This window comes from Pipistrellus hanaki (genome assembly GCF_964339955.1).
Source record: "Pipistrellus hanaki genome assembly, chromosome: 1".
Lineage (NCBI taxonomy): Eukaryota > Metazoa > Chordata > Mammalia > Chiroptera > Vespertilionidae > Pipistrellus > Pipistrellus hanaki.
In genome coordinates this window covers 148,550,965-148,576,790 of record NC_140503.1, presented here as the reverse complement: position 1 = coordinate 148,576,790, position 25,826 = coordinate 148,550,965, and the positions used below count along the sequence as shown (strand labels likewise).

The 25,826-nt window shown below is 40.2% G+C and overlaps 2 protein-coding genes across 4 annotated transcripts in view; both read right to left on the bottom strand.

The window, feature by feature from the left end:
• The window catches only part of LOC311628140 (uncharacterized protein C4orf54), a 336,764-nt gene that overhangs the window by 131,289 nt on the left and 179,649 nt on the right, over window positions 1–25,826 (bottom strand). The window lies entirely within an intron of this gene.
• Window positions 1–25,826, bottom strand: part of TRMT10A (tRNA methyltransferase 10A) — a 250,251-nt gene that overhangs the window by 131,289 nt on the left and 93,136 nt on the right. The gene's annotated exons all lie outside the window — the stretch shown is intronic.

Genomic DNA, 25,826 nt, shown 5'->3' with positions numbered 1-25,826 from the left:
GATGTACCAAGCATTCAAAGAAGAACTAAAACCAATCCTCTTCAGACTATTTCTAAAAATTCAAGAGGAAGGCACATTTCCAAGCTCTTTGTATGAAGCCAGTGTTACTCTAATACCAAAACCAGATAAAGATACCACAAAAAAAGAGAATTACAGGCCAATATCCTTGATGAACATAGATGCAACAAAATTCTAGCAAATCAGATCCAGCATTACATTAAAAAGATCATACACCATGACCAAGTGGGATTTATCCTGGGGATGCATGAGGGTAGAATATCCACAAATCAATAAATGCCATACATCACATAAACAAACTGAGAGACAAAAATCACATAATCATATCAACCAATGCAAAAAAAGTATTTGACAAAATCCAACACCCTTTCTTAATAAAAACTCTCAGCAAAGTGAGAATAGAGAAATCATAGCTCAACAATAAAAACCATATATGACAAACCTACAGCCAACATCATACTCAATGGGCAAAAACTAAACAAATTTCCTCTAAGAACAGGAACAAAACAGGGATGCCCACTTTTACCACTTCTGTTTGACATTGTACTGGAAATGCTAGCCGTAGCAATTAGACAAGGAGAAGAAATAAAAGGTATCCAACTTTAAAAAGAAGAAAACTGTCCTATTCACAGATAACATAATACTATACATAGAAAACCCCAAAGGCTCCATCAAAAAACTAATACACCTAATAAATGAATTCAGTAATATAGCAGGATACAAAATTAACACCCAGAAATCTATGTTGCCTTTTTATACACCAATAATTAACTCAGAAAGAGAAAAAACAAGACAACAAAAAGCAATCCAATTTACCATTGCACCAAAAAAATTGTGATACCTAGGATTAAACTTAACTAAGGAGATAAAAGACCTGTACTTGGAAAACTACACTACATTGAGTAAAGAGATAGAGAAAGACATAAATAAATGGAAGAACATACCATGTTCATGGATTGGCAGAATCAACATATTAAAATGTCCATACTACCCAAAGCAATCTACAGATTCAATGCAATCCCCATTAAAATGCTAATGGTATATTTCAAAGATCTAGAACAAACTCTCCAAAAATTCATCTGGAATAAAAAAAAAAATACCCTTAAGAGCCATAGCAATCCTGAAAAGAAGAACAATGTTGGAGGAATCTCAATACTAGATATCAAGCTGTATTATAAATCCACTGTTCTCAAAACCCTGGTAATGGCACAAAAACAGAAATATAGGCCAATGGAACAGAACAGAGAATGCAGAAATCGACACAAGCCAGTATGCTCAATTAATATTTTACAAAGGAGGCAAGAGTATACACCGGAGCCAAGACAGTGTCTTCAATAAATAGTGCTGGGAAATCTGGTTAGATATATGCAAAAAATGAAACTAGATCACCAACTTATCCCATATACAAAAACAAACTCAAAATGGCTAAAGGATTTAAGCATGATATGGGAAACCATAAAAATCCTACAAGTTTCCATAGGCAGCAAAATAGCATACATATGTTGTAGCAATATCTTTACTGACACAACTCCTAGGGCAATGGAGACTAAGAAGAGAGGAAGAAAATTGAATTTAAATTGAGGAATCCTTTGAATGGACAGGGGCAATGTTAGGCATATTCTGAAGGGGAGTAGAGCATGTGGAGAGATAAAGTCTAAGGCAGTAATTTTGAGAAGTATGTAGGCTCTAATGATATATTACTTCAAATGGCATTTTAAAGAGTTTGCATTTCCTTTGACAAAGGAAGAACTCCCTTGAAAGCTCTCAGTATTGAAATGAAAGGATCAAAGCTGTGTTTTATAAAAACCCCAGTCTTGTACAAGAAGACTGTGTGTCGGGATAAGGGGGTTGAGGAGTAGGAGTTTTTGTTTCTTCTTTAAATAGAAATATTCCTTTAAGTTGGAAGATATAAATCAAAATTAAAGCAGTGGCTGCCAAAACTAATTACCAATGATTGTTCTTTCTCACAGTTCTGGAGGCTGGTAAGTGGAATAAAAATTAAAATAAGACTATGCTCAAGCTCCTAATTGTCATTTTCTTATTGAGGAACAGGTAACAGCACCTCTCTATTCCTGGATAGGTTGAAGCAATGGGTGGCCATGAACGGAAACTAGAGCTTGTTGAGAATTTAAATGTGCCAATCACACTTAACAAATACCACCTCACTGAGGCCTCACAACATCACTTTAAAGTAGTTATGGTTGTCTCTGCAGATAAATTGGGGCTCAGCTAGACTAAGTAACTTTCCTGAAATTACATAGCTGGAAAGAAGGAAAGCTGAGAGTAAAACCTAAATCTGCCTCACTGAAAGGTTATTTCTACAATATAATACTAAAAATAATTAAGTTATCCCCAGAAGGGGATTTATTTATTTATTTACTTACTTACTTACTTACTTATTTATTTTAGCACAGGCTTAGGAGATGGCCAGAAGGAACAGGGAGTATTAAGAGTAATTAATTTCGAGCATACAATAGTTTCCTGTAGGTGTTAGTTTATAAGCAATGCTAATTTTCTCGTCAATAATCAAATACAGCGTTAGTTTTTTCACTGTGGGCAACATTCGTTGAAAAGACTATTGTAGTAGGGGCTGGTAGGAGGAGTGTAAAGTGGGGAGAGATGGGAGACATCTGTAATACCATCAGCAATAAAAATAAACATCCTTATGTTTTAAAGGAATAGAGAAAACAAAAAGACTCTTGTAGTAACTGTCTTATGGGAAGGAGCTGTTGAACCAGCCAAATACTTATCTAAGCAAATACTGCATTGCGTATCATAGTCCACTTGGGCTGCCAAAACAAATGACCACAGATTGTTGTTTTTCACAGTTCGAGAGGCTGGGAAGTCCAAGATCAATGTGCCAACTAATTCAGTGCCCTGTGTCTCGGAGAAAGAGAGAGGGGGAGCTCTCTGGTGTTTCCTCTTTTAAGCACACTAATCTTATCAATCAGGGTTCTAGCTTATGATCCCACTTAACCTTAATTACTTCCTGCCCTCCAATATGTATATTCACTTAGGGGTTGTCAGCAAGAATTGAGGTGGGGATTGGGGGGAGGGAGAGAGGGGAGGAACACCATCTAGCCCATAGCACTCTCTACTAATTCAAAAAAGTACTCATCTATTAAGTTAATTGGTTAGACAAGCAAATAAACAGTCATGGCTTAAGGGAAAATACACCTAAGGAAAAGAAGACAGTTTATCATTTGTTTGTGAGAATTGTCTTATCACAAAGAATTACAATAAAACCAAACATCTAAAGCAAATGTGTATGCTACATAAGATTTCCAGTGAAATCAGTACCAATGATAATATTCTTTGTTAATGTCAATGAACTACAGTTGCTAAGGAGAATATTTAAAATAGATAATTTCTTCAGGAATGTTTATTCTTAATAGTGTTGTGGCCAGCAAGGCCTGGTTGAGGCAGGGCTCCAGATGGCCAGCAAGACCCTATCGAGGCAGGACTCCAGGGCAGGGAAGGAATGAGCAACCAGACCCACAACAAAGAATGAAGCATAACTTTTAGTCATAAAATAGTTCTGTTGGCTCAACCCCCAGGCAGGTGTGTCCTGTTTCCAGTAGCTGCAAGGCAGGACAAACAGACCAAACCAGGTCAAACAGAGACTGCTTAAGCTGAAAATAAACCCCCACCCCAGGTGTTGTATAAACTTTAAATGTTACTGTATTAGTGGAATTTTTCTATAACTTATAACTGACGTTTCTTTGTTAAAACTTTTAGCCAATCATAATCTGCCAGGCATCCCTAAGACGGGGATAAAAGTAGCATGCTTAGAGTGGGTTGGGGCTCTCGCTGCTGCTGTGTCAGTTGAGATGGGAGCCCGGACTTGAGTTCGTAATAAAGGCTTCCTAAATTCCAATTTGGCCGACTGGTCATTCGCGGGTCTCCCACAACAATAGAAATTATAAATAAGGTTAAAGTTTCCTTTATTAATATGGCATTAAATTTATTGAAAACTAATACATGTTTAGTGTAGAATTATTATAAAATACTGATAATAAAAAGAACAAAATCTATCCAGAGGTTAATATAAATCACATTGAGGTGTATTTCTTTTTAGAATTTTTTGTATGATTTATATATTCTTCAGTACTTTTTAAATTCATGGCACAATAGTTGTGAAAATACTTTCATGTTGGCAAATGTTAATCTATGAGATTTTATTTTATTTATTTATTTATTTAATATATTTTATTGATTTTTTACAGAGAGGAAGGGAGAGAGATAGAGAGCTAGAAACGTCGATGAGAGAGAAACATCGACCAGTTGCCTCTTGCACACCCCCTACCGGGGATGTGCCCGCAACCAAGGTACATGCCCTTGACCGGAATCGAACTCGGGACCTTTCAGTCCACAGACCGACCCTCTACCACTGAGCCAAACCGGTTTCGGCTAATCTATGACATTTTAAATTGCTGAAGAGTATCTAGTACATTAATAAAAGGGTAATATGCTAATTAACCTGGGTCAACCTCACATCTTCTGGAAGTCCGACTTCCTTCTGGACAAAGCCACAGTGGCAGGGGCCAAGACAGAGGCGGTTAGAGGTGATTAGGCCAGTGGGGGAGCAAGCAATTAGGGGTGAGATCAGGCAGGTTAGGGGGAGCAAGAAGTTAGGAGGTAATCAGGTCAGAGGGAAGGGAAGTTGGGGGTGATTAGGCTGGTAGGGGAAGCAGTTGGGGGCAATAAGGCATGCAGGGGAAGACAGTTTGGGGACATCAGGCAGGCAGGCAGGTGAGCAGTTGGACATCCCTTGAGGGGTCCCAGATTGGAGACGGTGTAGTCTGGGCTGAGGAACATCCTTTCCCCCAACCCCAAATTTCGTGTACTGGACCTCTAGTTTTATTATATGTCTATACCATAACTTATAAGCAATATGTAAGAATCTTTGTTTCCCACATTCAAGCCAAAATTAAGTATTTTAAGTCTTTAAAATCTTTGTTTATCTGGTTGGTTTAGTTTTCATTTTCTTAATTATTGACATTTTTTTAAAAATGGATCTATTGACCATTTGTTTTTCTTCCATGAATTGTTACTCATTTTCTTTTTCTATTTTCTTTGAGGTTTTTGTCTTTCTTTTACTGATATGCAAAAATATTTCCAAAAATATATTAAATTCTTATGTTTAATTTGAAAAAAATTTCAACTTGTCATTGGCAGTTAAGAATTTTATTTTTCATCTTTGACATATATTTTCTACTACTAATGGAGTACATATCTATGAACTTTACTGTCTCTGGTACTTATTTAGATCCATAGAATTTAGTATAAATATGAACAAATATATCAATACAAATTATTGAATTATCTGTTCTTTTTTCATTGATTAAAACCTTTGGGTCTATTTGTGGACTTCTTAAATATTTTATGCTGGGTGGTCTTTCTATTACCAAAAGTTTTATTTTTTTATTTCATTTCTGATTGTCACTGGAGTACAGAAATAAAATTTTATATTGACTACATCAGTGATCTTTCTAAAATCATTTATTAATTTGAAAATTTGAATGTTTTGAAAGATTTTCTACTTATGCAGCATTGGGAATAATGAAAGCTTTATTTTTTTCCTTTCCAATTCTTAAACATTTTATTTCTTCATCCTGCCTCCTTGTGTTGGCCAGAGCCTCCAGAATATTTTGAATAGGTGTGTTTATATGAGTATTTTTGCCTCATTGTCAATGTCAGTAATAGATTATTAAGTATGATATTCACTGTAGTTTGATATATATAGACAAACTTTATCAGAATAAGGACATTCATTTTAATTTATATTTTGCAAATATTTTCATCTATTTTTTGAGAAATGTTAGTCTGTAATCTTCCTTTTTTTCTGTGATGTTTTGATCATATTTTGGTATTATTATATACTATCTTGGCTTCATAACATGAGTTGGGAAATGTTCCCCATTTTTTTTCTCTGGAGGAGACATGACTAGTCATTAAAACAAAATCACAAATAAGTATCAATTCACATCAATTAATTAGGATGCTACTATTAAAAAATAAGTGTTGGTAGAGATGGAGAAGTTGGAAGCTTTGCACAGTGTTAGTGGGACTATAAAATGGCACAACAGCTATGAAAAACAATGTGGCAATTAAAACATTTTTTAAATAGAACTACCATATGATCCAACAATCTCATTTCTGAGTATATAATACATCCAGAAGAACTGAAAGCACAGCCATGATCATTGCACCTATTTGCAATAGCCAAAAGGTGAAAGCAACCCAAATGTAAATTGACAGAAGAATGGATACAGAAAATGTAGTATATGTCTTACAATACTATGTCCCCTTCAAATGGAAGGACATTTTATCAGATACAACAATAGATGAATATTGAGGATACCATGCTAAGTGAAATAAGCCAGTCAGAAAAGTACAAATACTGTTTAATTCTACTTACATGAAGTATCTAAAATAGTTAAATGAATAGCAATGGAAAGTAGAAAGGTGGTTATCAACAGAGGAAAAGAAGGGTCTTTTAGCAAGACTCCCTTAGCATTAACCCCTAGGGAAAAGAAGTTGTTATTTAGTGGGTAGGGTTTCAGATTAGCAAGATGAAAAAGTTCTGAAGATTTGTTTACAACAATGTAAATATACTTAACGCTACTGAACTATACATTTAAAAATAGTTAAGGTGGTAGATTTTATGAAATTTTTTTTTACCACATTAAAAGAATATAAAGCATACTTTAAAATGAAAAATACACTTGAACCCTAGCCAGCTTGGCTCAGTGGATAGAGCGTCAGCCTGTGGACTGAAGGGTCCCAGGTTCAATTCCAGGGCACATGCCTGGGTGGTGGCTGGATCCCCAGTAGGGCGTGTGCAGGAGGCAGCTGATCAATGATTCTCTCTCATCATTGATGTTTCTATCTCTCTCTCCTTCTCCCTTCCTCTCTGAAATCAATCAATCAATATATATCTAAAAAAGAAAAAGAAAAATGCACTTGATAGGATTAACAACAGGTTAGCTGTTGCAGAAGAAAAGATTAATAAATTTGAAAAAATAGAAACTATCTTAAATACAGGAAAAAAATAGTGAGAGGTGAGACAGCTAAAAAAAGATATAATATATGTGTAATTATAGTCCCAGGAGAAATGAAAGGGAAGGGGGAAATATAATATTTGAATAAATAATGCCTGACAATTTTCCATATTTTATGAAAATTCTAAACCCACAGATCCCAGAGGTTCAGTAAAACCCAAGCACAAGAAACATGGAGAAAATTACACCAAGGAAAATCATAGTCACAGCATTCAAAGCTAGTGTGATAAAAATATCTTAAAACAGTTAAAAAATAGACTGGTCATGTTCAGAAGAACAAAGATAAGCAAGAAAGCAAAATTGTTGTTGGAAACAACATAGACAGAAGAAAGTGAAAATATATCTTTAAATTATTAAATAAATAAATAAGAAACACTTTTCAATCAAGGATTCTACACCCAATGAAAATATCTTACAAAAAATAAAGACTTTTTTTTCAGCATACAAAGGTTGAAATAATTCAATACCATCATACCTACAGTACAAAATATATTAAAGAAAATTATTTAAGCAGAAAGAAAGTCTGTCATGACAGAAACAAGATTACTGGTTGCACTGAGGGGCAGGGGGAATGAGGATGGGGTAGAGAAGGCCTTTTAGAGTATTCCATTTCCCATGGACTTGACATAGCTGAGGGAGATAGACACAAGCTGTCTGAGGGAAATTGTTGCACACAAAGGGCCCAATAAAAGTGAGAGTCTGTCTGGATGGCTGCAGGGTCGGTGAGGGAATTGTGTAGACAGGGCATAGTAAATATGACTATGAAGCGGGGAGGTCAAAAGCAATGAGTAGCAAAGTCATGGGAGTGCTGAGCCAGTCTGAGAAGATTCCAGCTTCTGTTTTAATTGAGATAGAAATCTACAGGAAGGTTCTGAGCAGAGATATGCCCTGATCTGACATATTTTATTATTTTAAAAATTTTATTTTTAAATTAAATTATTGGGGTGACATTGGTTAATAAAATTATATAGGTCTCAAGCATACAATTCTATGATATTAGTGCACTGCATGCGCATCATCCAAATCTTCTTCCACCACCATATATTTGACCCCCTATACCCTTTACCAAAATCCATCCCTAAGTCCCTTCCCTTTGGTAACCACCATGCTGTTGTCTTTATGAGTTTTTGCTTGTTTGTTCATTTTGTGCTTTTAGTTTTGTGTCCCATATATCAGTGAAATCATATGGTTCTTAACTTTTTCTGCCTGACTTAGCATGGTATTCTCAAGATTTAGCATGATATTCTGAAGATCCATCAAACCAAAAAGTTTCTGCACAGCAAAAGAAACCACCAACAAAATATAAAGGCAGCCAACTGAATGGGCAAAGATATTTCAAGCAACAGCTCTGGCGAGAGGTTAATATCCAATATATATATAAGGAACTTATACCACTCAATGCCAAACAAGCAATGCAATTAAAATGGGAAAAGGACCTGAACAGACACTTTTCCCAAGAAGACATAAAAACAAAATCTGACATATCTTAACAGGATCCTTCAGTCTGTTGGTTGAGAATGGAAAGCACATGGGAGTGTTAGAGATGAATTAGGAAACTTAAAACACATGAGAATAGGAGAGAGACTGTGACAACTCTGATGCCAATTTTGTGGAAACTCTGGGAAAGGAAAAACAAATGTTAATTGGAATCTTCAAAAAGAAGCAGCTGGAGGGGTTGTGGAGAAAGAGGGAGCTCTAGCTCTGTAGAGAGGAAAGAGAGGAGAGATGAGGAGTCAGCAGAGAGGAAGACAGCACAAGTACTACTGTGACAGGTTGTGACAATTTCTGCCACACAAGAAGTGCCTGCTTTGTGACAGGCCCTCTCTCTGCTTAGCACTTTCTAGACATAATCTTTAATAGCCCACAATGTATTATTAACACATTTCAAAAATGAGGGAATTCAGACTCAGTATGGTTAGCTAGTTATTGGGGGAAAAATACAAAACAGAAAGACCTATTTCCTTAGAGCTAGGAAATCATTAAAATGCTTTATGGAAAAATTTTTAAACCTATAATAAATTAAAATTGCATAATATTTTGCTTATTTCTAGATGCATATTCATTTGAGACAGCAGGAGGCCTCAAAGGACATGGTCTTTGCTAGATCCTAAAGGCAGTGCTGGGATGTTTTGCTGTCTTTGCAACTTCTCAGCTTGGTCAGAGTGAAGAAATTGTTGATGAAACTGGGCTATTTTCTCTGGGAAGGAAGAGGTTGAGATGAAAGTGAGGAAGATAATTTACTCTCTGAAGAAGGGCAGGCACATGGGAAAAAAGAGCAGACCCATTTTCTAGGGCGTATGAGGCAGGAGTGAGAAAGAGGCAATTCAGCCCGACTGATGAACAAGTTCCCTAGGCTGAGTGTTAAGCAGTGAAATACATTTACGGGTAGCCTTGAGATGCAGATTGTATAATTCCAGCAGAAATTAAATCACAGTCAAAAGAGAAGTTCAACGCCGGATGGGAGGGGTGGTCCCAGGAATTGACTTCTACAGCTTTTTCAATTGGCATTTAGAACCTTCTGGCTGTTGGTGGATGCATATAGTTCCCTGACCTTTTCACTAAAAGCAGCAGAGAACAGACCCTTCTGTTCTAAAGCTTAATAATGGAAACCCACACCTGCTCCTGGAAAGTAGGTTTCCCTCAGAAAGGAGCAGAAGAAACAACACTAGGAAGAAAGAGTTCATGGTTCCTCTCTCTGTTCCTATTTTTGAATCAACCAGCTGTGCATCTTTATTCTCCACACTCCTCACCTATAAAATAAGGAGGTTCAGTTTGAAGAAATTTAAGGCCATTTCTATCTCTCATAGTCTATAATTCTCTCATTTTTTTTTAAAGTATCTGCCTTCTGCTCACTACATATTACCACTTCAGTTTTCCTTCTCATAAAAATCTGTGCATTCCAGTGTCGTTGTGTTTGGTTTATTGTTTATTTGTTTGGGTTATCCCTCAGCCTTTGTATGTAAAAACTGAAGAGCTCCATGTTTTTCTTATAAAAGATGCCACAAGGAGGGTTGGGATTAGTGGAATGTGATTTGGGAGTGTCAGGGGACATAGTAATGAGAGAATAAGAGTGACAAAGAAATATTCTTTTAATATATATCAGGTTAGCAAAGAGATTTCCATGTATACAGCAATAGTAAGAACTGATTCAGTGCAAGCAAGCAGTCCTGTAAGGATCATTAGTTTCTTTTTTTCCTCTCACAGAGCACCTGAGAAGGCTTTGATTAAGCTCACAGGGTGTGCATGAGGAAAATTTTACTACTAGTGACTCAACCTGGAGTTGAGCCTGGAGTTCAGGCCACAATTCTACTCAAGAGGCTATGAAACCATAGGCTCCGTAGGTGAAGAGCTAAAGATTAAAGCACTCTCTGTGGGTGGCAGTTAGACAGACATGACCAGAGCAATGACCATAGGCCAGGTGCAGAAGGTCACCAGGGTGAAGGCCTTAGTGTCTAGCAATGAAAACAGGCCAAATTGGGAAAACAAGAACCTTGCCCCCAAGGTAACCTTTTCTCCCTGAGCATATTGTATTTTAGAGCTCCTTATCTTTCATATCACTGGTCATGAGGTTCAGACTTTCCCCTGACCTTTCCTCCCCTGGCATGTCTCTAGTCATGCGATAGACACCCTTCAAGGAAGAACAAGAGTGACCTCACGATACTTCCATTTGGGCCTTGCCTGACCACTCCCTTAGCATTAACCCCTAGGGATAACATCTAGGCCTCAGTTGTGTTTCAACGTTAGTCCCAGAAAAGTGGCAAAACCAGACAAGTAATGCAATGGCTGACATCAGGACCAACTAACCGCATTGACTAATTACTCCCTGCCCAGTGGAGAGCATGACTCTGAAATGACACACCTGGAAATCTGATGAATACTATTCTATTGAGATACTCCCCTAGGACCTCTCCTAAAATCCCTTCTAGGGAGTGGCTATAGGGTCAAGCCTTGGAATGACCTGTGGCAGAGCCATGTACAAGTCCCAGCTTGGAGGGCAGAGCCCTTTTAGCATAATTAAGTTTGACCTTATAATCCTCCCTTGTTCCTTCCTAGGTAGCTAATCGGCTGTGGGAGGTGCAGCAAGTGCTGCCAAAACAAGGCTTGAGGAACGAAATAGATCTGAAATTCTCAGGAACAGTGTAAACATGTTGACCACTCCCCTTGTTTTGCTTTGTGTGATCTGACTATAAAATAAAGCTTTGGCTTATATGCTCTGTCCTCATCCAGGCACAGTGATTCTACCTGGCCCGAACTGTATTCTCTTGTCTGTCTTTTTCAATCCTTCACCGCCCCTCCTCAGGTATACCTCTGGCCATGCTGGATGTGATTCAATCCCTTCCCTTAAAAGCCCTTAGGAGGAAGGACTCAGCATACTCTCCCTTTGGGGAGTTATGTTTGTGCATTTTCTCACCCCCCATTTCTTCCCACCCTAGGCCTGTTACCTTTACCATTCTCTCTCCTAAGCTCCAAGGGCCCTTCTTTTGCCTCTGTAACTTGTTCTCTGAGCCCATTTGTTTTAGCACTCACTTCCTCTATCTCTGAGACTTTCTAAATAAACTTTCTTTTATAGTTTGAGTCTTGGCTCTGAATTTGTTCCTATCTAGAACTCAAGTACTGAGGTTGCTGAATCAAGATCCAATCTGCCCACTGGTCTAACACCTCCATCCTACCCTATTCCTTCTCATAGCTCCTTATAATGTCTCTGTGGTTCTCTTATGTCTCTTGGTGGAACCACTGTCTGACTCTGACCATAAGGATTCAGTGTCCATTGATGCCTGATTGTCCTCTCTAACTTTATTGTGTCCCACCATCATCCTGGCAGAGAGATGGAACATGGAGTTATGCCCATTTTATAGACAGGAAACTTATCGCCACCCTTAAGGAAAATGATCGCTTCGACCTTTCCTCTTTTCTTTTTGGACCCTCCAAAGAGTAGGCACCAGTGGGTATCCATTGTCCTTTCATCCATCCCACAAATTCTGTGCATAGAAACCTCAATGTTGCTAATGACAGAAGCTTAAATCTAAGCTGATGGGATTTCAGACAAAGACTACACTCCAGATCATCACTTATGAAATAACCCCAGGCAAATCCTGAGGACTCTTACTGGCAGGTGAAATGGGAACTGTACTGACCTGCCAGGGTAGTTTCCTGCTTGGGGTTTTAATCCAGCATCTAGAAGGGGTTCAGGAATTTGGAGAAGACACTGTGTGTAAATTAATTAAAGAGTCCTGAGACAAAACATAATTTTGGAAGGCATTTTGGGGAGCCAGAAAGACTTAGCTAAAGGAACCAAGTTCTTCCTTCTTTCTGGATCCCTTGCTTTTTATTAACACAAATTGTCCTAAAGCAAGTAGATATACATATCAAAAGGCAAGGTTTAGTATATAGAATCCATTTTCAAATTGGGTAACTGTCTTCGGCTGTTCAGGTGTTTGGCCAGCAGGAGGCAATAACATGTAGATTGAAGTGTCCTCAGCTGTCTGGCAGCAAGCATTTATGCATCCTTTTCAGATTTGGGGAAATGCCCTCAGCCACTCCAGATTATTCAGCCCTGCTGACATGATGGAATTAGTTTCTGGCAGCTTCCCACTCTGGTCTTTGCAGGCCTTTTGTCAGGGAGCCTCTAGGATCACAAGTGAAGGGATATTGGGTTACCCCATGGGCCTGCCAAGAGCAAGATATTATGAGGTCTCTCATAATAATTTATATGATTTGGAAGATTCTAAATCTCTCTATTTCATGACTCAAGGGAGAAAGTTGTGGGGGTGGGAGGAGATGACCTATCATACATAAAAACTTTTCCCCCTTGCTATTTATTCTCCAGGCCACGTAGTGTAAGATGTGTGGGATGGGACAAAGAATAACTCACAGATGACTAGGGCAGAGACACTTTGAAATGTTTATTCACCCAAAAAGGTTTCTTTAGGTCTGTGTACTGCATGTGTTATATCCTAAGCATATAAATAAACAAGACAGTCATGTGACCTTTAGGACTTGACCTACCATTGCTGTTAGTGCAACTGTACATCTGGTAGGCAATGAATGGGTAAAATAAGCTGGAGTGATAAATATATTGCAATAGGCTCATGCACTAAAAATGGTGGGAATCACTCTCATTTAACCCCTGTAGACTGAAAGCACCATGTTCTCCCATCTTCCCCGGCATCAATTCCCAGGGCTGCATAAATCAATACTCACTTCATTCACTTGACATTGCAGAAATACTCAGACACCCTCCAGCACACACACACCAGTACGTAGTCATTCTCTTTCTCCATTGCTACATAAGAACATCAAAGTCATAGTACCAAAAATTCAAAGGACAATGTAAAAGGTCCTTATCCCTGACAGAGAGGTGTACGCATATTGCATGCCCATCCCTGTGTTTTCAGAAGGGCATACCCCCAATCACACCCAATCCCCACTGTATGCCAAGAAACTCCTCCTTACTTAGCCACACCCCTGTTCCCAGCTAGGAAAAAAAGAGGTCAGCTCTTTAATTTTACACAAATCCATACAAAAAAGAAAACCAAAAAGTCCAATTTAGATTTCTATCATCCCCCTTTTGCCATGTGGGCAGAGCTGAAGCCAAAAAGGGCCTGAGGCACCTACTTCCAGGTACAATGATCAGATACTGCTGCTCCCACTCTGTCCAAGACAAAGGCACCTCTGGCTCTCCTGAGACCAGTGCTATGTCCACTACAGCCACTTTGGGACACTCCGTTCACCACCCCTCAAATTCAGCATGATTCCTGTTGTGCACAAGGTTTCCTTAAGTCCCACGTCCTGCCCAGCCCACACTCAGCTTTAGGGAAGGCCCTTCTTTCAAAGGATCTCTAGTAATAGACTTTGTTCCTCACTTGTGAAAATTGAACAACGTGTGTGTTCAGGATTTCTACCATATTTATGAACTTTGAGTCCATGGAAGCTGAGCTAATTATACACAGATTGACCACCAAAAGTATGAGGGAGTAATGAAAATACTTATGTTCTTGATTCTCCCCAAAACTGGATTGTGAATGCAAAGTTCAACAGGAAAACCAGCCAACACTGGATCTGAAACAGATTGTAAACTCAATATGCCACCTAACATTGAGCCTGTAATAGCTGCAGCACTCTGATAACCGAATGTGGTTTTACATCTTCCTAGGAACTGAAAAGTGTCTACAATAAAAGAGTTATCCTGAAGCATGTATTGCCATGAACACATAAAATTCCAACCTTTGTTTTTAACGAGCAAGGTTTTTTTTATGCCCATCTCTCAGAAAAAAAAAAATGCATGAAACAAGACAGATCCAGCTATATAACCAATATTGGGGTCATTTCAGAAGTTGGGTATCCCGATGGTTAGAGACCCATGTGTTTTCAGAGATTAGTGGGTTACTATGATAGAGAAAATGGATCATCTTGTCCCAGGACAAGACACCAATCTCCTTTAAAGTAGTGCATTATTTTATAGATCTGAAAAAATCAATTTATACATGAATATTTAACACATTTATATAAAGGAGACCTGGTGGTCACATGTCAATTATAAGTTTCACATTGGTTTTAAATCTGTTACTGAATACTAGTCTATCAAATTTCAATACTTGCTCCACTGGTTTGGTCACATATCAATTATAAGTTTTACATTGGTTTTAAATCTGTTACTGAATACTAGTCTATCAAATTTCAATACTTGCTCCACTGGTTCTTGATCCTAGAGAGTCCTGAAGCTCTGAAAAGTAACAGAAAAAAAGATAGAGTTGGGTAGTAAACAAGCGTGAGTCTTTTTCTTGATAAGACTGCAGAGGAGAGTTAAATGGTCAAACTACTTTTTCTTTTGGTTGGGCTGTATATAAATTCCATGTGGTAACCACGGAATTTTATGCTGCCATCAGAAGCTGGCGACAATGTGTGGTATTGATTAATAATAATTGACTTAAAAATATGTTTGGTAGACACATTTTCTCAAAATCTGAAATCCATATCAGGCTTGTAATAATGACAGGGGAATTGATAAAGATACATAAGAAATAAAAAGGAGACTATGGTCAACCAGTCTTTGGTGGTGAATACTTCGAAGAACAATTCTGAGTCATTTTTGGATTAGCCTGTTATCTCTAAATAGAGTTGATCCTGTTTCATCCATTTGTGTATTTTTAAAAAAATATATTTTGATTAATCTAGAGAGGAAGGGAGAGGGAGAGAGAAACATCAATGATGAGAGAGAATCATTGATCTGCTGCCTCCTGCATGCTCCCTACCTGGGATAGAGCCTGCAACCCCAGCATTCGCCCTTGACCAGAATCAAACCTGGGAGCCTTCAGACCACAGGCTGACGCTCTGTCCACTGAGCAAAACCGGCTCAGGCCCATTCATGTATTGATGTACACTTAGGTTGCTTCCATATCTTGGCTATGGTAAATAATGCTGTGATGAAGCTAGTGGGCTATGTCTTGAATGTGTCAGGGGTGAGGAGTGATGACATTTTGCACAAAAGAAATTTCAAATATAACTACAGTTGGCCCACAGCATACAGGGATTCACAAAGGTTGAGTGACCCTTGAAGAATGAAGTTTCAACTTCTTGGGTAAATTCAAGAAATGTTTGTGTATGTGGACCTGTGTAGTAGACTCATGTTGGAATGTGTTTCAAAGGGAGTCTTTGGTTTGCTAATCCTATGGAGAGCCAGGTAAAAGCACTGTGCTCAGAACCGGGAAGAATGAAGTATGTCCTGTGTTTGTGATACTCTGTCTGCCCTCAGACCCATTCTCTCCCTGCTCTGTGTCTCCGGGGGTTGATCCCCTAGCAAACATTGGTCTCCTTGGCTTCTAGATTCTGACTGAGGGGAGTCAAGGAGTCACCAGCAGAAGATCAGAGGGCAGCCGGGACCGGTTTGGCTCATTGGATAGAGCGTCGGCCTGGGGACTAAAAGGTCCCAGGTTCGATTCCGGTCAAGGGCATGTACCTTGGTTGCAGGCATATCCCCGGTAGGGGGTGTGTAAGAGGCAGCTGATCGATGACTCTCTCTCATCGATGTTTCTAACTCTCTATCTCTCTCCCTTCCTCTCTGTATAAAATCAATAAAATATATTAAAAAAAAAAAAGAAGAAGAAGATCAGAGGGCAGCAGAAGGTCAGAGGGCAGAAGGAGAGAGAGAGGTCAGGGTGTTTCTCCCCTCACTTCCTCATTGCCTGCTCTGACGTGGCAGTCACTGTTTCTTCTGCCCATGGTCACTGCTCCTTGTCAGGTAGACCCTCTGCTATGGCTCCTGCTCCTGCTAGATTCTGGTAACTCTCCCTTGCCCTTGACCTTGAGATGCAGGAGGTTGCAGTGATTGCCTCAGATACTTTGTCACTGCTTGTTGGAGTGACTAACTGCTGACACCTCTAAAAAGCCCTTCATTAAACTTTCCTCAACTAAACTCTAGTTTGACTAAGTCTACTGTTCTCTGCTAGGATCCTGCCTCATAGAGGTCCTGTCCTCATTTTGTTCATCAGACAAGTCAAGAAGCTGTGAGCACTCAGGGTGAGAAGAAATGTGATGAAAATCTAGGTTCTGGCATACAGGGTTAGAAGTTCACCAACATAAGGAACAGCAGGAAGAATATAAAGCGGAAGTTATAACAACAACCAAAGCAAACACTTGGGGTCACTAAACTAAACCATTCTTTCAGCCTACATTTACTTATTGAGAACTATTACAGGTAAAGACTTGTGTAGGGGAATTGGAGAATTTAACATGGGGAATGAGATCAATTCAGTGGGATTGAAAACTAATAAAAGTAAGTTAAGAATTAGCAGGAGTCACTGTGGGGTGTAAATACTCTCCAATAATCCCTCAGTCCATGAAGTGGGTTGTCAGCTAGAGGCTGGTTTACATACTGAGTAAGAGAGCATTTCCTCTACATTTTCTCTCCTTCCTAAAGCAGTTCTGGATCGAGCATGACAAAAGTGTGTGTGTGTGTGGGGGGGGGGTGGTGGTGGTGGTGGTGGTGTGTGTGTGCCCTGAGTAAGATGCACAGCTGGCTCCACACTGCAGGGTTAGTTGTCTCCCTCAAGCACAAAAATTGCAGCTGTGGCTTCATTTTCCTCAACTCTTCTGGGAACGAGAAACAAACAAGCAGCGGGAAAAGTGCCCCAAGCGCATGCTGCAGGCAGCTGTTATTACTCACTCTCCTGCTGCCTTAGCTGTGAACTGGCTCATAGCATGCCTAGCTAGACACTGCCACCTGCTGCCCTTTCTAAGTCCTGAAGAGGAAACCAGTCTTCCTGGATCAAGAGCCTGTCATTCATGCATTTATTTCAGAAACACTATTGGACATCTACTCTTGACAGACACTCTGACAGCAGCTGGAGATAGATGATCTCACTCATGAAGGAACAAACACACATGCAGAATACTACAGTGTAACCTGCCGCACACACTGGCAGCATGATGAGCAGAGGGCACTGAGGTCAGACAAGTAATCTTCTGGGGAGTAAGACTAATGTAAATCCTAATGGATAGGCAGGAATTTGCTAAGATAAGGGGGATTGGTGGGAGAAGAATAGCAAGAAAGAAAGCAAGGAAGAAAATGAGACCTGAACATGGTGGGTGCAGGGGGAGTGCAAGCAGTGTGGGATAGGAGGTCAGCTGGCCCATCACAAGGGGACTCTGATTTGTGGTCATATCCTGGAGACAAAATAGAGCCCTGAAATGATTTTTTAACTTGAGTGACATGATCAAATTTGCCTCATGATGCCTCAGCTGGGGACTGTGGGGGAGATCATTTGGAGGGAAACCGGACATGAGCAGGGTACATGGATCTTCCCAAAGTTCTGTTGTAATTTCCTTGAAGGAAGGAAATAGGATAGAAAAATGTCTTCAGTACTGGGAATTTTCCAAAGAATAGGGAAAATTCAGTTAGAGACACAGACTACATTTTTGGGGAGCAATGAATAGACTAAAAACTCAGTAAATCTAAATAGAAGAATATAATGATCCCCCAACTGTTACGAAGCTTGTCTCCAATGAATGTTGAAGTAGTTACTAGTAAGTCTATGGTATTTAGGTCCTGAGTCTTGTCTGGGTTTTCAGGGCAAACAAGGCAGTGAGAGACAAACCCCCTTCTTCTTCTTAAGGGAAAGGGGACAATAAGAAAGAGTCCTGCCAAAACTGGTTTGGCTCAGTGGATAGAGCGTCAGTCTATGGACTAAAAGGTCCCAGGTTTGATTCTGGTCAAGGGCATGTACCTTGGTTGCGGGCACATCCCCAGTGGGGGGTGTGCAGGAGGCAGCTGGTCGATGTTTCTCTCTCATTGATGTTTCTAGGTTTCTATTTCTCTCTCTTCCTTTCTGTAAAAAAAATCAATAAAATATATTTTTTTTAAAAGAAAGAAAGAATCCTGCTCTGGTGGGAAGGAGGAGACCGCAGCAACAAGATCTGACCCCTAGCCACAGAGTGCACCTGTGCTCGGCAGAAATCCACCCTTTCAGGGCTGGCCCATGTCTCTCACTCCCACCTGAGCAGGGGCCCAGGCAGAGCTGGTCCATGGCACACAGGGCATGCCCTGTCTACCCTACACATGCTGTCCATGCTGGCATTGTGAGGTGTCTGGCTCTGAGGCCTAAGGTGAGAGAATGGGATACCAGGAAGTTGGTGTGGCTTTCTACTTTGCCCTCAAAGAGCTTTATTGCATTTTAAATAACAAAAATAGAGAGTGCTGAATTTGGGCATTCTTGTGGATGGGCTTTAGGGATATGGGTGAGTCATTTCAAAGCCATTCTACAATAGGCAGAGACATGTGCTAGATGGTTTTTGCAGAATTTGGGCCGGATGTGCGGGAACAGAGCAGGGGAGAAGATGCTAGCAGGGAAGAGGGAGAGGGAATTGATTGATTCATATTTAGGAGGGAAAACCAAGAGGCCTTGATGATTCTTAGATGTAGAGGCTGGAACAGGGGAAGGAATCCAGTGTGAAGCTCAGCTTTCCAGCTTGATTGGATGGGGGTTAAGGGGGGAGGAGCACAAACTAAAATGGAGACCCCAGGAGACAGACCAACTTTGGAGGCTTCAGTTTGGTCATGTTAGTTCAGTTTGGCCATGTTAGTTCAGTTTGGTCATGTTAGTTTGAGTTACCTATAGAGCATCCAGGTGATTATTTCCAGGCATTGGGGAGTTAATCCATGAGGGTAAGATCAAAATGCTATCATGTTTCCCCGAAAATAAAACATCCTCCGAAAATAAGACCTACTTACAGGTTTCCTTCTGAGTGAAATATAAGGCATCCCCCCTGAAAATAAGGCCCCCCCTAGGCTCTGTCTCAGAATGAAAATTAATTTACCATAAACTGGTCACTAGGGCCACTCCGACTGTTGTCTAGCAACCAGTGACGTTATGCGGAGTCCTGACATCACTGCTGTGTGGAGGCAGAGCAGAGGTCGCAGTGAGCAGTGAGCAGTGAGCAGTGAGTGCGGGGCGGGAGAGAAGGGGAGACTTTCCCAGATGCCTGAAGAAGAACAGGAGGATTAGAGAAGATGGGACACGGCGAAGGTGGTGAATGTTGGTCTATCTCTGGTGACACTACCTGATGCTCGCGGCTGCCCTCATGATGACTGAAGGTTCTCAGTCAGTGGCAGACCCTGCTCCAGCCCAGAACCAGGCTCCAGCAAGCCCAGTGACAGTCCCCAGGCAGATCCCAGGGGGTAAATGTCTGATAAAGGGGTAGGGGGGATGTCTGGTGAAGGTGTTCAGTGGCACAGGGGTGGGGGGAGGGGGATCACTTAAAATGGCACAAGAGGATCAGAGGGGGCAATCAAAATGACACAGGAGGATCAAAAGGTGTTACTAAGGTAAAATGGTAATCCCCCCTCTGATTCTCCTGTGCCATTTTGATTCCCCCCTCTGATCCCCCTGTGTCATTTTAAGTGATCCCCCTCCCCCCACCTTGATACCCCAATTCCTTTTTTTTTACCCCTAGAAATGAGCGCAAAAAGAAAAAGCTACTCCGTGGAGTATGAGAAAGGAATCATGGAAGACTCTTGGGGCCAAAATCTTACTGCTTTCTGCAAACAGAAGATGTTGAGTATCTGATTGGTCCGAAAATGGCGAGCAGAGTATGGTAACCTCATTGAACAGTGGACAAGGGAAATTCTAAAAAGCACAAGTGTGGATCAGGTCTGCAACCATTATTTTCCAAGCTGGAAGACCTGATCTGTGAATGGGTTGTTGACAGGAGAGCAAAGGCTTTGGTTGTGAATAGGGCTCAGATTCAAGAATTTGCCCTTGCAATGGCACCACAGTTTGACATAGCCCCCGAAGACTTCAAAGCATCACAACACTGGCTGGATAATTTCCTTCAGTGAACTGTCTTTAAGAAGATCTACAACATTGTTTAGGTTGGAAGATACTCAAGTTATTAAGCGAGCACTTGCATTCAAGTCCTTTATTGATGATGCTGACTTCTCTAAATACAATCTTTCCAACATGATTGCTAAGGATGAAACTGCAGTGTTTATGGGCCAATCATCTCAAACAACAATTGAACAGCCGGGTGCCTCCTTAGTGTACATTCCCTCCACTGCTTACAAAAGTGCATGTGTTTCCTGTATTTTGGCAATTCGTCTGGATGGCACTAAAATCCCACCTTTAATCATTTCTAAGGGCAAGAAGGAAAAGATTGAACGTGTTTTGGGCATTTTTATTCTTGAAACTGAAAAAGCCTGGGCCACACAAGCAGTTATAAGGAAGTGGGTCGATTTAATGCTTCCTCTTGTTATGCGAGGGAGCCAAAGAGGTCTGCTAGTCTGGGATGCAGCCAGCACTCACCACGCTAAAGACATGAAGACATTTCTTCACGAAAGAAAAATAGATCAGATAATGATTCCTGCAGGAATGACGGCCTATCTCCACACTCTTGATATTGCAATAAACAAGCCATTCAAAGACAATTTGCACATGGAAATTAATGACTACATTGAAAATAGAATGAAGAGAAATCAGTGTGGAAACTTTGTGAAACCTAAACTGCAAGAAGTTGTGACTTGGGTGAAGAATTCATGGGAGAAAATCACTGACAGTTGCATTGCAAATGCACTGTGAGCAGGCTACCTTGACAAGAAGTACTCATTTAAAGATAGTGTTATTGCTAAACATGAGAGATTTGGTCCACTGATTCTGAAAGAAATGGAGTCACAAGAAATTCACCAGAAAATTCAGGAATTGGATTGTTATGATGCTGTTCCAGAAGATGATGACATGATTGTCATTGAATAAATGAGTAAATTCTTGATACTGTTGGATTCACAGTTTGTCTGGTTTGTGTTGACAACTACCGTACTACTGTACCATATACAGGTAATAAATTTCCTTTATTTTCATTTAACAATAAATGTGTACCATATTCTTCATCATGGAAAAATAAGACATCCCCTGAAAATAAGACCTAGTGCATCTTTGGGAGCAAAAATTAATATAAGACATTGTCTTATTTTCGGGGAAACAGGGTAACATATTCTTAGGGCAAAGTAGTGGGGCATGGATTCTGGGATATTTCCAGTGTGTAAATTTTGAAAAGGAGAAAATAAACCCTCATATTAGTCTCCTAAGTGAGGTGGGGAGACATCAGGTAATGATTAGGTGTTTCCCTCAGGTGTTTCCCTTTTAGGGAGTCCTCCTATTTCTGTAAGCATTGCCTCATGCACAGGTGCCAAAGGAAGATGCCAGACCTCCTCTATGCAAATCAGTCTGGTAGCCAAAGGTTAAATGAGCCTTTGAAACAGACCTTCAGTTTTAGGACACATATCAATTTCTCCATTTTACCCTTTCTAATGTTAGAGGAAATAATTTGAATAAAACGAGACATTTCCCATGGTTTTATCACTTAATAAAGCAACTGAAGGAAAGAGGTGAGATTTAACACATCTTCAATAAGATACTTGAGGTTATGGGGAAATAGGGTTTTTAAAAATAACATGCTATAATGATAGCTTTTTAATGTTTCTGTTGGACAATTGACCAAAATAGATTAGAATTCTGCCATAGCAAGCATCCTAGAAGCAGGTGGGATGAAATAGGGCCTCCTAATGGTGCTAGAGCTGAAGTGCTAGAACCCCTCTCTCCCTCTGAGACAATTCTTGGTCAAGCTGACTGACATGAGAGTTTCTCTTGATTTTAGCCAAGCATTTCCTAGAAACTCAGTGGCTTCCTAGCAAGAGCGTATTTCTATCATTCTCATTTGCCAGAATGAAAACTCTAACAAGGATCTCCTAATTTGCAAAAATAAATTATAAGTGTTTCGGCACTTTTTATTCCTAGGGAGATTCTCCTGTCTTCTTTTCCAAAGTAAAGAGAAATCAAGTTTACAAACATCTCAAGAATCTTTTTTTTAATTAGAACTTTTGAAAGTTAGAGCTAGATGGGATCTCAAGAAACAGATACCAAGAGCTTTACACATGCCTTCTGAGTCAAGCCAGCACATCATGCTTTGAATAAAGTTGTAATCCACAACTAGAGTTCAATATTTGCACTTATGGTGTTTGTTTTTTTTTCCTGTAGGAAACTTTGTTTACCAAGAGCTTTGTTTAATGAATAGCAATACATTTGAGGTATGCCAGATAGTTATGTAATCATATAATTCTTTGCCAAAACTTGCATTGACATTTACAAAATGCTAAGTGAGAACACTGTTTTTTTTCCAAATGTGCAATTGCAAATTCAAGTAAACAGCATTTTAAATTAAATTATTGACTAGGATTTCAAGAAGTGTAATTCAGTCACAGAACAGAAAAATAAATAACATTTGTGATGAAATGTTGGACTAGCAGGAAGAGCAGTTCCCAAGAACATGTCTTGGTGCCTCAATCATCTCTTTGGCTAACATGGTGATGTATTTCTGTGTGGGAGATACAACCATGAATATGAAATTCTCTTAATTCAATCAGCTAGTCAGCCAAGAATGCTTGCATCGTGTTTATTGGGCACACTGTGTTCTACTTGATTCTGTTTTTAAGAAAGAACTTGGAGCAGAGTCCCTATCTTCTGAAATGTCACATGTAGAATGGGTTGAATTCTCTGGGAAGCATCAGTCACTTCTCTGTAGCGGTGACTGACAATGTCAGAGAGAAGTAGAAAAAAACCATGGAACCTAAGGCTGGTTGCCTTGGTAACAGAGATTTTCACTTTCCTCCGTGAATGGAATCCAACTCTCTCAGGAACAAAAAGATGGACAAGTACATATGCACAAAGGAGGTAGTTACTATAAGTTAGTTTATGAGGCCCAGGCAGCTGGTTATTTCCGAGGAGTACACAGAATCCTATAAAGACGAGTGAGAAACAAGAAGGGAAATGCTGGTGGAAGAAACTTCTGCAGACTGGAGTTGAGGTCACGGGGAAGGAGCCTTCCTGGGAAAGCTCTACAGTGTGTTTCTTTCTCTGGGTGACAATCATATTGGTCTTGGTGATAACTAAAGCATGTTCTTTTCTGGACGAGTGTCTGAGCAAGCCAACCATTGAAAGAAATAAACATACAAAAATGTCTATAAGAAACTAGCACTCTTCATGAAATTAAACAATTGCATTAGCATTTTGAGGCAAATATGCTGGCCTTTTTACAATTCCCAGTAGGAGATGGTCAGCTTTTCCAAATTACAGGCCTTTGGGCATGTGGTTCCTTCAACAGGGAGGATTTTGCTCCCTCTTCACTGAGTCTGCTACAGCTCATCCTTCCGACGTGAGCTTGAATTGACTTCAGAGTGGCCTTCCACGGCACCTTAGAGAAAGATGAAAACTCCTTCCCTTTTATCTCCTTTTTTTTTTTTTCTAACATGATACTTTGGTTCTTGCTTCATTTAACACATCACACATTTAAGTGGTATTTTTTTTAAATATATATTTTATTGAGTTTTTACAGAGAGGAAGAGAGAGGGATAGAGAGTTAGAAACATCGATGAGAGAATCATCGATCAGCTGCCTCTTGCACACCCCCTACTGGGGATGTGCCTGCAACCAAGGTACATGCCTCTAACCGGAATCAAACCTGGAATCCTTCAGTCCACAGGCCGACGCTCTATCCACTGAGACAAACTGGTTTCGGCATTAAGTGGTATTTTTATACATCTGTTTACTGTCTGATTAAATGGGTCTCTCAGAACACTATATGGTCTATAAGTTCAGAGATAGTCTCAGTTTGATTCACTGTGAGCTATGTGTTTACCTAACTCAGAGCTTGGTACAAAGTGGAAGCAGGGAGAAAATGCTGAATAAATGAATACTCATTTAAGGGATTAAATTCTGGATTATTTTTAAGCAAGAAGGAGAATGTTTCATTTAACATTCCTCTAGCAGCTATTTCTTGCTTATTTATCCCTTGATTTAACATCCAAGAACTCAGTTTGACATTGCCTCATGGCTTCAGTGACTAGGAAAGAAAAATACCCAACACTCATCCATTTCCTGACCTTTTTAGAATAAGTGCTTGCAGATGATTTGAAAAACTGTTTGTAGGCAGGTTTTCCTGGCAAGATGTTTGAAGTTCTTTCTGTTCACTATTTAGCCACAATAAGCTCATAAGTGAGAAATGAATCCATAAGGTTTCACAATAAATATTAAATATATAAAACTGTGACATGTGTAACATTTATAAAAACAAGATTTGTAAGAAGCTCTAGAAATAAAGTGAAGTTCATTTCAAAAACAGGGATCTCAGAATATTAATGTTAATTCCTTCATTGATTTATTTCTTTTTGTGTACTTTATTTATACAAATTTAGACATTCTATTTAATTTTTTAAATTTTAGAAAAGAGACACAAACATTAATTCTTTTTATTTTGTAGTTAATAATGTTTATTTTGGGGCAGTTTTTCTGTCATTAATTAGATTGTAGGGTCTGAACTACACATACTGCCCACCCTATCTTACATTCTTATATCAAAATTCTCAAAGGTTATATCTACCTTTTTTCTTATAAAGTATATCATGAGTTTTCAATTGCTTTAATACTTTATCTATAGCCAATAAGAGTTCAATAATTAATGAAACTGTCCTCTTCAAACAAAATATATTGCCACCAAAGATTTTGTAAAATACTTAAATTTTAGGAATTTGCATGGGGATATGTCCCTCTGCCCGGCCTGCACCCTCTCCAATCTGGGACCCCCTTCCAGGGATGTCCCACTGGCCGGTTTAGGCCTGATCTGAACTAAACCGGCAGTCAGACATCCCTCTTGCAACCCAGGACCACTGGCTCCTAACTGCTCATCTGCCTGCCTGCCTGATCACCCCTAACTACTCTGCCTGCCAACCTTATCACTTCCAATTGCCCCTGCTTCAGGCCTGATATCCCCTAACTGCCCCCTGTCAGCCTGCTCACCCACAACTGCCAGCCTGATCACTCCACTGCCCCTCGCCCTCAGGCCTGATCACCCCTAACTACCCCCGCTTCCCCCCACCCCCACCCCCACCCCCGCCGGCCTGCTTGCCCCCAACTGCCACCCCTACCAGCCCGCTTGCCCTCAAATATCCCCTTATAGGCCTGATTGTCCCCAAATGCCTCCCCTACCGACCTGATCATCTCCAACAGCCCTTTCTCCCCCCCCCCTGCCCCCCCCCTCCCGCCACTGGCCTGCTGGCCCCCAACTGCCCACCCTCTGCTGGCCTGATCGTCCACTTCCCACTGCCCTCCCTCAGGCCTAATTACCCACAACTGCCCCCCCCCCCCCCGCCTGTCTGCTCACCTCCAAATGCCCCCCATTGCAGGCCTGCTCACCCCAAATGCT